Genomic DNA, 11,203 nt, shown 5'->3' on the forward strand with positions numbered 1-11,203 from the left:
AGGGTGCTACAGTTTAACCCCCTGCAATGCAACCATAAACAATAAATAAAACACATCAAGAAGTGCAACCAAATTTGAATCGTTTCTACATAAATCATCATAAGATCTTTAAAAACAATAATATTAAATGCAATAGTATTGTTACTTGGCAAAAAGGCAGTTGCAAATAATCAGGCTCACAATTAAATGTCTTGAAGTGTAGTCAGTTAAGCAAGATTGAAAAGAGGAAGGGAATCCTTAATAGCTTGTAGCAGAAGGAATTTCAGCAGGTGTGGCCTCTTATGTCTCCATATGCTTCCAAGAGCTGGTAAGTCAGGAAAGGGTGTGTTTGTAGGACCATTCACCACCCTCTGTGGTTCTATGCTTAGGGCCAAGGAGGTCCCAGTGTAGGACTTTCTCAATATATAATAAAAATATAAGGAGGTCATTACTTGGCCCCCACTGGAATATATGTAGTGCCACATCACAAATTTGGGTTTATATAAACATAGGAAAGTGAGAGCTGGACCATAAAGAAGGCTGATCACCGTGAAGGGCACAAGAATGTGAAACGGAGGTTGAGGGCACGCCCTGGGACGTGCAGAGAGAGAGAGAGGGAAAATGACGCAGGGTGAGATATGTGAGGGCACGGCCACAGTAAACAAGTTACATTAAAGGAAGCTATGCAAGCAGGGACAGAGCACATGTTCAGAGAGGGTGGTGTCAGGGACCAATGAAGAAGGGCTAACAGGGCACTGCACAAGCCAAATAAGAGAATGAATTGAATTGTGTAGTATGGTTGGATAAGGAAAGGGATGACGATGTATGGGGTGATGGGGAGGGTATAAAAATTGCTTGCCAACATGCTGTAAGACCAGCCAGCCTTTGGAAGCGTTTCCGCTGGCCGCCTCTGCGCAGAACTGAATAAACTCTCCGTGAACCACACCCTGGTGTCCATTGACTCCGCTGTCTTCCCACCCTGGGGCAACGCTCAGAAGGGAAAAAGGCTAGGGAAGAAGGGAAAACCGAAGAATTTATGCTTTTGAATTATAGTGCTGGAGGAGACTCTTGAGAGTCCCATGAACTACAAGAAGATCAAACCTATCCATTCTTAAGGAAATCAGCCCTGAGTGCTCACTGGAAGGACAGATCCTGAAGCTGAGGCTCCAATACTTTGGCCACCTCATGAGAAGAGAAGACTCCCTGGAAAACACCCTGATGTTGGGAAAGATTGAGGGCACAAGGAGAAGGGGACGACAGAGGATGAGATGGTTGGACAGTGTTTTCGAAGCTACTAACATGAGTTTGACCAAACTGTGGGAGGCAGTGCCTGGCGTGCTCTGGTCCATGGGGTCACAAAGAGTCGGACACGGCTAAACGACTAAACAACAATAAACACAGGGCAGAATAGGGGGGCAAAAGTGAAGACAGTTTGCACAACAACAGTGGCCATGGCATTGGAGTGAGAAGGGAGAGACACTGAGAGGGGGAAGATGGTGGTTTAAAATTATGGCAAAGGTTTGAGTAAAGCAAGCATGGAGAGAACTAACAGGAAAAGGGTGGCTTTAAACAATGGCAGAGGCTTGAGAAAAATACTTTTGTTGTATGAAGGTACTGTGATGTATGAAGGTACTATGGAATATTTGAGGGCTATACATCCTTTATCTCTCATGAGGCAGCTGAGGAATGGAAGGGAATGAAGAGTATAACAATGACCAACATCAGAAATTTGATGGATCTTATAACAATCTGAGACATTCTGACAACCAAGAAGAGACTGACACAGCTTTTCTGGTATCCACCATATATGTAACTTTTATTTTGTTCTGCATACACATAAACCAATCCATTAATTTCATTCATAGTCACCACTCATGCTACTGGTTGGTTACAACACAGGAATGTCTGAAGACTTTGGAGAGGCTGGGAAACCACTGTTGTCTGCGTTTTTTCAGTTGATTTAGGACGAATCTGATGCGATGAATCCAAAAATCACATTGGTTTTGCTCAATCAGGTCAAGTTTTTTAGCTATGGCCACATGTCATTTTTTTACGTTTTTGTTCACATGTACGCTTGTGTGGAGCATTTTAGAAGAAGTTGGTAGGGGTAAAAAGCCATGTCAAATAATTGTTTTGATTGGAAATGATTCTTTTAATGACAAGAAGTATTCAGGTCCGATAGTTCTGGGTGATTATGTCGAAAAGGGATCAGTTTGAAGTCATAAAACCTCGAAATCTTCCATTAATTGGTGTGGCAAAGCATAAAGTTGGGGGATCATAACTAAGTTAATGCGGCAGCCGCCCCACAAAGAACTGTCAAAGGACTCTGCCGAACTGTTGGCATCCAGATTGAAGGGAAAAAACCTCCTCTCTGACAGTGCTCGCACCAGCTTATTCCGCAACAGGCATCAAGAATACCTCCGTTTTTTCTTGGAAGAGAAGGACTTGGTGTACTGTGCAGATATTGCGCAGCTTCTGCTCAAGCTTGGAGTGCCACAGTACGAACCCAAAGACTGGAGACTGTTCATTGACAGCAGCAAGCGATCACTGAAATGTGTTCTGCTACACAACGGCAACCAGTTTGCCTCTATACCCCTGGCTCACTCGAGTACACTGAAGGAGAACTATTAAGCGGTGAAGTATGTGCTGGAGAAAATTGGTTATGATCAGCATAAGTGGTTTATTTGTGTTGACCTGAAGATGGTGAACTTTTTGTTGGGACAACAGTCTGGCTTCACCAAGTACCCATGTGGGATAGTAGGGACCGTGCATGTGGGATAGTAGGGACCGTGCTCAGCATTACACGAAGAAGGACTGGCCTGTGTGGGAGGAACTGGTGCCTTGCAAAGAAAGGAACATCATCAATGACCCTCTGGACAGAGACAGAATACTCTTCCCACCACTGCACATCAAGCTTGGCTTAATCAAGCAGTTCACCAAGGCTCTGGACAAGGATGGTGACTGCTTCACTTACTTGTGCCAGGCTTTTCCAGGATTGACCATGGAGAAGTTGAAAGCTGGCATCTTTGACAGTCCTCAGATCCGTCAGCCCATCAGAGATCCAGAGTTCGGAAACTCAATGAACGAAGTGGAACTGGAAGCGTGGAAGGCATTTGTTCTGGTAGTGAAGAACTTTCTTGGCAACAATAAGGCCAGAAACTATGCAGAACTTGTCAACAACATGCTGACTGCTTTCAGAAACCTGGGCTGCAACATGAGCTTCAAGATGCACTACCTATTTTCACATATGGACCAGTTTCCTGAGAACCTGGGTTCAACGAGTGACGAGCAGGGGGAGAGATTCCATCAGGACATGAAAGAGATGGAGACCAGGTATCAGGGTCGCTGGGACACAGTCATGATGGCTGACTACTGTTGGACTCTCTGAAGAGAGACCTCCCTGCCGCTGAGCATTCCAGGAGTTTCAAGAAATGGAAGTTCAAGCCCTGAAGTTTGAAAAATGGTGAAGCAACATGCAATTTACGTGTACTTACCTTTATCAGTGCCCACCATTCAGTTTACAGTAATTGATGTTTCTATCAGGTAATCAATATATGTTGTTGGAAAAACATTTTTTTCTCTTAAAAACATACCGTATTTTTCGCTCTATAACACGCACCTGACCATAACACGCACATCGTTTTTAGAGGAGGAAAACAAGGGAAAAAATATTCTGAATGAAACAGTGGACGTATCATTTTTGTGCTTCATGCTGTGGCCACAGACATGTGATCTGATGGTGAATTTGGGGTGACCCAATGCAAAAATCCTGAGAATCCCTGTGGATCCATGCTTTGTAACCACGTTTTTGCACCATTGCAGCCCCAGGCAACAGTGGGTGCGTGATTTTTTTGGGGGGGCAGGCTGTAGCCATGGACATGCTATGTGCTCTGATGGTGAATTTTGGCTGACCCAATGCAAAGATCCTGAGGATCCATGTGGACCCATACTTTTTAACCACGTTTTTGCACCATTGCAGCCCCAGGCAACAGTGGGTGCGTGATTTTTTGGGGGGGGGGACAGGCTGTAGCCATGGACATGCTATGTGCTCTGATGGTGAATTTTGGCTGACCCAATGCAAAGATCCTGAGGATCCATGTGGATCCATGCTTTGTAACCACATTTTAAGTGGGGAGGGAAGGAAAAACACAGAAGGCTAAGAATGCAGGAGAGGGCTATAACGTGAGGAAAGGAAGGCAAAAGTTTCCCCCCACCCACCCACACAAGCCAGCCAGCGTGCGCTCTCTCTCTCTCTCTCTCTCTCTCTCTCTCCCTCTCCCTCCCACCAGCATGACAGAAGAAAGCATTTTAACTGCATTAAGAACTATTTAGCAGCGAAACCTAAGCTTTGCCATCCCTTAAGAGGTACAGACACTGTAATCTTCCAGATCGCATGAATTTACAGGCAAAACACTGTTTAAGGATTTCATCCTTTTAAATGGAAGAAAGCATATTTGAATGCTGTGTGTCTCCAAAAACAAAAAGCAGGAAGTCAAATCAGAATTTTAAGCCGAACCTGTAATCTCTCTTCCCTTCACAAACATTGTTCCCTCCGGAGCAGGGAGAGGATAGAACGAAGGACGCTCTGCTTTCCTCTCTTCTTTCCTGGAGGGGAGGGGCTTTCCCTGCTCTTTGTTCCGTTTGAGCAAACACAGTAACGAAACAGAGCAGGGTGGGCAGTAAGACCCTGAGGCAGAATGCAGGAAAGCAACAGCTTCCTCTCTCACGGAGCTCCCTTCTCCCTGAAGCGCGGTTTGATTTTTGCCTGATTTTTCGGCTCCAGGGACCACACATTCGCTGCATAACACACACAGACATTTCCCCTTCCTTTTTAGGAGAAAAAATCTGCGTGTTATAGAGCGAAAAATACGGTATTTAGGATGATATGTGTTGACAAAAAAACAGTTGATAATGCCACAAAAATGTAATCAATTTTGTCACAAGATCTGATTTTTTTCAAATCAACATAGCACAAAAACCTGACCTGATGGAGAGAAACGGATGCCATTTCCTGATTCAGCAGTACAAAAATACCCTAAATCAGTTGTAGAAATCTAGACAACATTCAAAAAGTAAAAAATTGTTGCCCAGTGTTATTTATACCCCGTTCATCTAGATGGGCTTCCCCAGCCACTCTGGGCGGCGTCCAACAAAATATTAAAATGCCATGATACATCAAACATCAAAAGCTTATTCTGTCCTTTGCATCTGAATTTCCAAATCCTTTATCCTTTAAAACCCATGTGGAGGACAGGTTAGGGACCAATAATTTCTTTAGGTTAATTACTAATTTACCAATGGCTGTATGATGAGAATATATCTCTTGATTGTCAGGAGACCAGCACAGCTGAATTTTGTTTAGACTCAGAGACCTTAAGATCAAAAGGCCCTTCCTTCCCAGGCCTCTCTTACAGGTACCAGGCTCCTAAATTGTAAATTACTTGATAGCCTCCTGTGCCTTTTTACAATCCAATCCACTCTCAGGCCCCCAGCTGTGCCAGGGTCTGCAAATCAGATAACATCTCATCCTGCCTAGAGTCAAGATGTAATTGACTCACACTTCTAAAGACAGGGAGTTTTACGTTTAAAGAGACCAAACACCCATTCCCCGGAAGGCCACAATTTTATTTCTCCCACAATGCCTCACTCCTGCATGAACCAGTGTTTGGCAAACCAAGATTTCCCAACCTCACTACACAGGCAGAAAAGCGGAACTTTACTCTAGCAGGCAAAGAAACAGAACTTTATTTAGCCTCCTTGCTTCATCTTGTCTGCCTCAAACTGCGAGCATGTGCAGATTTCTTGCTCAAACTGCAATCGTGCAAGTTTAAACACCCTTTAGCTTATTTTTTTGTGACTGACTTTCTGGCATAGACTGGATTACACAGCACTTTCGGCTCATCTCCACAGTGGGGGCTGTTGGGGGAGATAGTTTCCATTCGGACCCTCCCTCACAGGGAATCAGCAGTGGGAAGCAATTGTATGTAAACATGTTGTGGCAAGAATTTGCCCAGGTGAGGGAATAAACAATCAGAGAAAGACACAATAAAGAGAAATAAATTTTTAAAAAATTGCCAGTAGCACCTTAAAGACCAACTAAGTTTGTTCTGTGTATAAGCTTTCGTCTGCATGCACAAACTTAGTTGGTCTCTAAGGTGCTACTGGACAATTTTTAATTATTTATTTTCATAGAATCATAGAATCATAGAGTTGGAAGAGACCACAAGGGCCATCGAGTCCAACCCCCTGCCAAGCAGGAAACACCATCAGAGCACTCCTGACATATGGTTGTCAAGCCTCTGCTTAAAGACCTCCAAAGTAGGAGACTCCACCACACTCCTTGGCAGCAAATTCCACTGTCGAACAGCTCTTACTGTCAGGAAGTTCTTCCTAATGTTTAGGTGGAATCTTCTTTCTTGTAGTTTGGATCCATTGCTCCGTGTCCGCTTCTCTGGAGCAGCAGAAAACAACCTTTCTCCCTCCTCTATGTGACATCCTTTTATATATTTGAACATGGCTATCATATCACCCCTTAACCTCCTCTTCTCCAGGCTAAACATGCCCAGCTCCCTTAGACGTTCCTCATAAGGCATCGTTTCCAGGCCTTTGACCATTTTGGTTGCCCTCCTCTGGACACGTTCCAGTTTGTCAGTGTCCTTCTTGAATTGTGGTGCCCAGAACTGGACACAGTACTCCAGGTGTGGTCTGACCAGAGCAGAATACAGTGGCACTATTACTTCCCTTGATCTAGATGCTATACTCCTATTGATGCAGCCCAGAATTGCATTGGCTTTTTTAGCTGCCGCGTCACACTGTTGGCTCATGTCAAGTTTGTGGTCAACCAAGACTCCTAGATCCTTTTCACATGTACTGCTCTCAAGCCAGGTGTCACCCATCTTGTATTTATGCCTCTCATTTTTTTTGCCCAAGTGCAATACTTTACATTTCTCCCTGTTAAAATTCATCTTGTTTGTTTTGGCCCAGTTCTCTAATCTGTCAAGGTCGTTTTGAAGTGTGATCCTGTCCTCTGGGGTGTTAGCCACCCCTCCCAGTTTGGTGTCATCTGCAAATTTGATCAGGATGCCCTTGAGTCCATCATCCAAGTCGTTGATAAAGATGTTGAATAAGACTGGGCCCAAGACAGAACCCTGTGGCACCCCACTAGTCACTCTTCTCCAGGATGAAGAGGAACCATTGATGAGCACCCTTTGGGTTTGGTCAGTCATGTTTTTGATAAGGAAGTGTGTGCCTGTTTTTTCAGGACACCCACTTGTAAGTGTTTAATTTCAATAAAATATTGCTGCATCATCAACTTTGCCCAGACTTGATTACTTCAAAGAGGTCCAGGACCTAAGTCCTGGGGACCAGTGTTTATGTCTCACAATGCTGAGCTGCACTGATTTTGTTTTATTATGATACAAACTGCTTCTCCTCCAGTTAGAGTGTGAAGGTGGTGCTAGCGACATCAACCTTTATATGCCAAGTTGAGAGGATACTGCCTTTTTAAAAGACAGACCATTAGTCCATCTAGCTCAGAATTGTCTGCACTAAGTGGCAGTAGCTTCCCATGAGTTCAGATAGGAAACAATCCCAGCCTGATCTGAAGATGCCAGGAATTGAACCTCAGATCTTCTGCATACAAAGCAGATGCTCTGCCACTGAGCTACAGTCCTTCCCCAATAGCTTGTTAGGTCAGCTCCCCATTAGGGAGGGGCTGCTTTGCGGGCAGGAACCAGGTCTCCATAGTGACCCTAGAGTGGGCGGAGATAAGCTGCCCATGTCAGCAGGTTCCCCGGCCGTGTCACCTTCAGCCTGTCCAATTGAAGCTTGCCTGGGGGCATGGGTACCCTGTTAAATGTTGGGGCCAGGGGATGCTGCCTCTTTTGCTTCCAGTTGATGGATCTCCCTGCCCGCCCACCCTCTTTTACGTGGTTCAACTATGACCTTGCTGTGACTTATGTCGGTCGCCTGGTTGTTGGGACCGGGTAGCAATTTTTCCCACTTGGCATACTTGGCTCTAGCCACTTGATTTTCACCTACCTAGTAGCAATCGTCACAACTTTGTGTGGTTTGGCATTGGGTAAGCCTTTTATGGGAGAGGAGATTGTTGCCTCCGCCTGCCCCTCCACAGTAAGGGTATCCCGTTAAAGGGATCTTGGGGTGTGGTTCCTGTCCGAAGCCTGGGCGTGGGCTAGGTCCAAGACACATCCCCAACGGTGACCCTTGAGAGGGGCCTCATTTGATGTACATCAGAGGGCTCCCCCCTTCCGGTAGTGAACCCTTCAAAGAGACTTCCTGCAAGTGTGCAGGAGTCAGGTTATAGTCTTGCTTCACCAATTGCCTAAGCCAATACCGCTCACATCTATAACCAATAAAGTTGTGGCTTATTTATCCCATTAACCCAACATGTGTTCGTGTGTTTTATTCCGGGGAAGCTTGGGGTCCAGGTCCTTGCCAGACAAGAAGTTATTAGCTGGCACTAGTAAATAGGATGGTTTTCCCAGTAGTGATATATGGAAGTGAGAGCTGGACCATAAAGAAGGCTGATCGCTGAAGAATTGATGCTTTTGAGTTATGGTGCTGGAGGAGACTCTTGAGAGTCCCACGGACTGCAAGAAGATCAAACCTATCCATTCTTAAGGAAATCAGCCTGAGTGCTCACTGGAAGGACAGATCCTGAAGCTGAGGCTCCAATACTTTGGCCACCTCATGAGAAGAGAAGACTCCCTGGAAAAGACCCTGATTTTGGGAAAGATGGAGGGCACAAGGAGAAGGGGACGACAGAGGATGAGATGGTTGGACATGTTCGATGGTTGTTCTCGAAGCTATGAACATGAGTTTGACCAAACTGCGGGAGGCAGTGAAAGACAGGAGTGCCTGGCGTGCCCTGGTCCATGGGGTCACGAAGAGTTGGACACAACTAAACAACAACAACAGTAAATAGGATGAGGCAGTGCCAAGACTGCTGGAGACATTTACTTGAACATTCACTCCTTTGAAATGCAAACTGGTCAAATGACTCATTTTTGTAATGAAACTTTTATTCCTTCCTGGTTTTATCTGATGCTTGGGAACTTGCTGTGAATGTAATTGTGCCATTTAGGGTAGACAAATTGTTAGCTGCTTTAGAAAATAAGATAAGAAATACGTATTTGCCTTCTTTTCTTTAATTTTCTTTTAAAATAATTTTAAAATCAATTTTACAGCTAGTCCTGAAATCTGTAATGTAAGTATATTTACTGTTGAAATTATGTGTTCATCATGTCTATATTTGGAATGTTACACAAGCATTTTGAATTTGCAGTGGTAACCTGCTGTATTTCAAGGAGGCTCCGCTATATGAGGGCTGTCAAAGAAGCAGACTTTCACTGCTCTTCTAAGCCTAACAGTGGTTAACATTATTGCTGAATCATGATGACTTGTATGCTTGCTAATCATGGGCATGGCCAAGTTTTATGTTATCTGCGACACAATTGGTTGGTTAAGTATTTTTATTTTTTTACTTGATTTAGAGGGGAGCAGCTGCGCCCATGTTGCTAAGCCTGGATTTCTAATTCACAGGAGTCTTCCTTGTTTAGGAATAACACAGCTACAGTACATTGGGAGGAGCCAAGAACATTAGCCAGAGTAGTTGTTTGGTAATTCAAAATAGGTGGTAGGTTAAGAAGCTGAGAAACAGAAACCTATTTGATTTGTGCTGGAAAAAGCTGTGCCTGATGGAGAAGCAAGATCTTATGGGAGTGTTAATGCTGTGAGCCTCTCCATCTTAAGCTCAGGCTATATATGTGTGTGTAAATAAACTACTGTATATATCCTAAAGACACCACAGTCTCAACTGACCCTCATTCCAAGGAAACTCAACCCTGAGTAAGCATGTGGAACCCCTATAATTTCTCAGCCCTTGGAGACTGGGATGGCATGTGATAATATGAATAATGTTCTTGCTGTTAAGGCTGCACTTTTACATTCTTGTGAGGTCTTCTCAAGAAAGCCTTAGGAATCTAGAAAGCCCCAGTGGAGCTCCATTCCATTCAAAACAGTAGGTTCTCATCAAATTCTACTTGTAGGGAAGGTTAACAGCATTTCAAACCTAAAGCATCCTTTTGTCTCCAGTGATATCATGGCTTAGGCAGATTCTAGGCGAAAAGATAGGGAACTCCTGGCTCTCCATTTATCACTGGTCTCCCAACTCACATCAGCCCCTGCCAGCATAGTTCAAGGTCAGAGCTTACCGTATTTTTCACCCTATAGGACGCACCGGCCCATAGGACGCACCTAGTTTTTTTGGGGGGAAATCAAGGGGGAAAAAATTATCTCCCCCCCAGGTTTGCGCAGCCATCCCCAAGTTAGAAGAGGGAGACGGAGCGCTCCGTTTCCCTCCTCTGCCTTCAGGGACAGCTTGCCCCGCTGTCCCCCAAGTTTGTGGGGCTGGCGGGGGGAGAAGCAGGCTTGCTTCTCCCCCTGCCAGCCTCCAGATCAGGTCGGGGAATAACGGGGGGGCGGCGCTCCGCCACCCCGCTATCCCCCGAGCTTGTGGGGCTGGCAGGGGGAGAAGCAAGCTTGCTTCTCCCCCCCCCCGCCAGCCTCCAGATCAGGTCGGGGAATAGCAGGGTGGTGGCGCTGCGCCTCCCCGCTGTCCCCCAGCTTTTGGGCTGCAGGGTGCTATCCGCAAGCCTTGCGAGCCCGCGGGACATCCCGCTGGGCTTGCAAGACTTGCGGATAGCTTCCTGAAGCCTGGAGAGCAAGAGGGGTCGGTGCGCACCGACCCCTCTCGCTCTCCAGGCTTCAGCGAAAGCCTGCATTCGCCCCATAGGACGCACACACATTTCCCCTTCATTTTTGGAGGGGGAAAAGCGCGTCCTATAGGGCAAAAAATACGGTAGTCAAGGAACATCTGGAGAGCTGAAGGTTCTGAGTGCATTAAATCTCTTTATCTGTAATAAAACAAAATCAGTGCAGCTCAGCATTGTGAGACATAAACACTGGTCCCCAGGACTTAGGTCCTGGACCTCTTTGAAGTAATCAAGTCTGGGCAAAGTTGATGATGCAGCAATATTTTATTGAAATTAAACACTTACAAGTGGGTGTCCTGAAAAAACAGGCACACACTTCCTTATCAAAAACATGACTGACCAAACCCAAAGGGTGCTCATCAATGGTTCCTCTTCATCCTGGAGAAGCGTGACTAGTGGGGTGCCACAGGGTTCTGTCTTGGGCCCAGTCT

General features: G+C 45.5%; 2 long non-coding RNA genes across 2 annotated transcripts in view; both read right to left on the minus strand.

The window, feature by feature from the left end:
• Positions 1-16: 16 nt before the first annotated feature.
• The window catches only part of LOC310687251, a 110,338-nt gene continuing 99,151 nt past the window's right edge, over positions 17-11,203 (minus strand). Inside the window, exon 3 of the long non-coding RNA XR_014516334.1 lies at positions 17-1,805. This is a non-coding gene — a long non-coding RNA (uncharacterized lncRNA). The remainder of the gene's footprint in view (positions 1,806-11,203) is intronic.
• LOC310687441 lies at positions 9,466-10,900 on the minus strand. The gene is made up of 2 exons (XR_014516428.1): positions 10,858-10,900; positions 9,466-10,206 (listed from the first exon to the last, which is right to left on the minus strand). It is a non-coding gene; the product is annotated as an uncharacterized lncRNA (long non-coding RNA).

This window comes from Podarcis liolepis (genome assembly GCF_965112155.1).
Source record: "Podarcis liolepis genome assembly, chromosome: 10".
Taxonomy (NCBI): domain Eukaryota; kingdom Metazoa; phylum Chordata; class Lepidosauria; order Squamata; family Lacertidae; genus Podarcis; species Podarcis liolepis.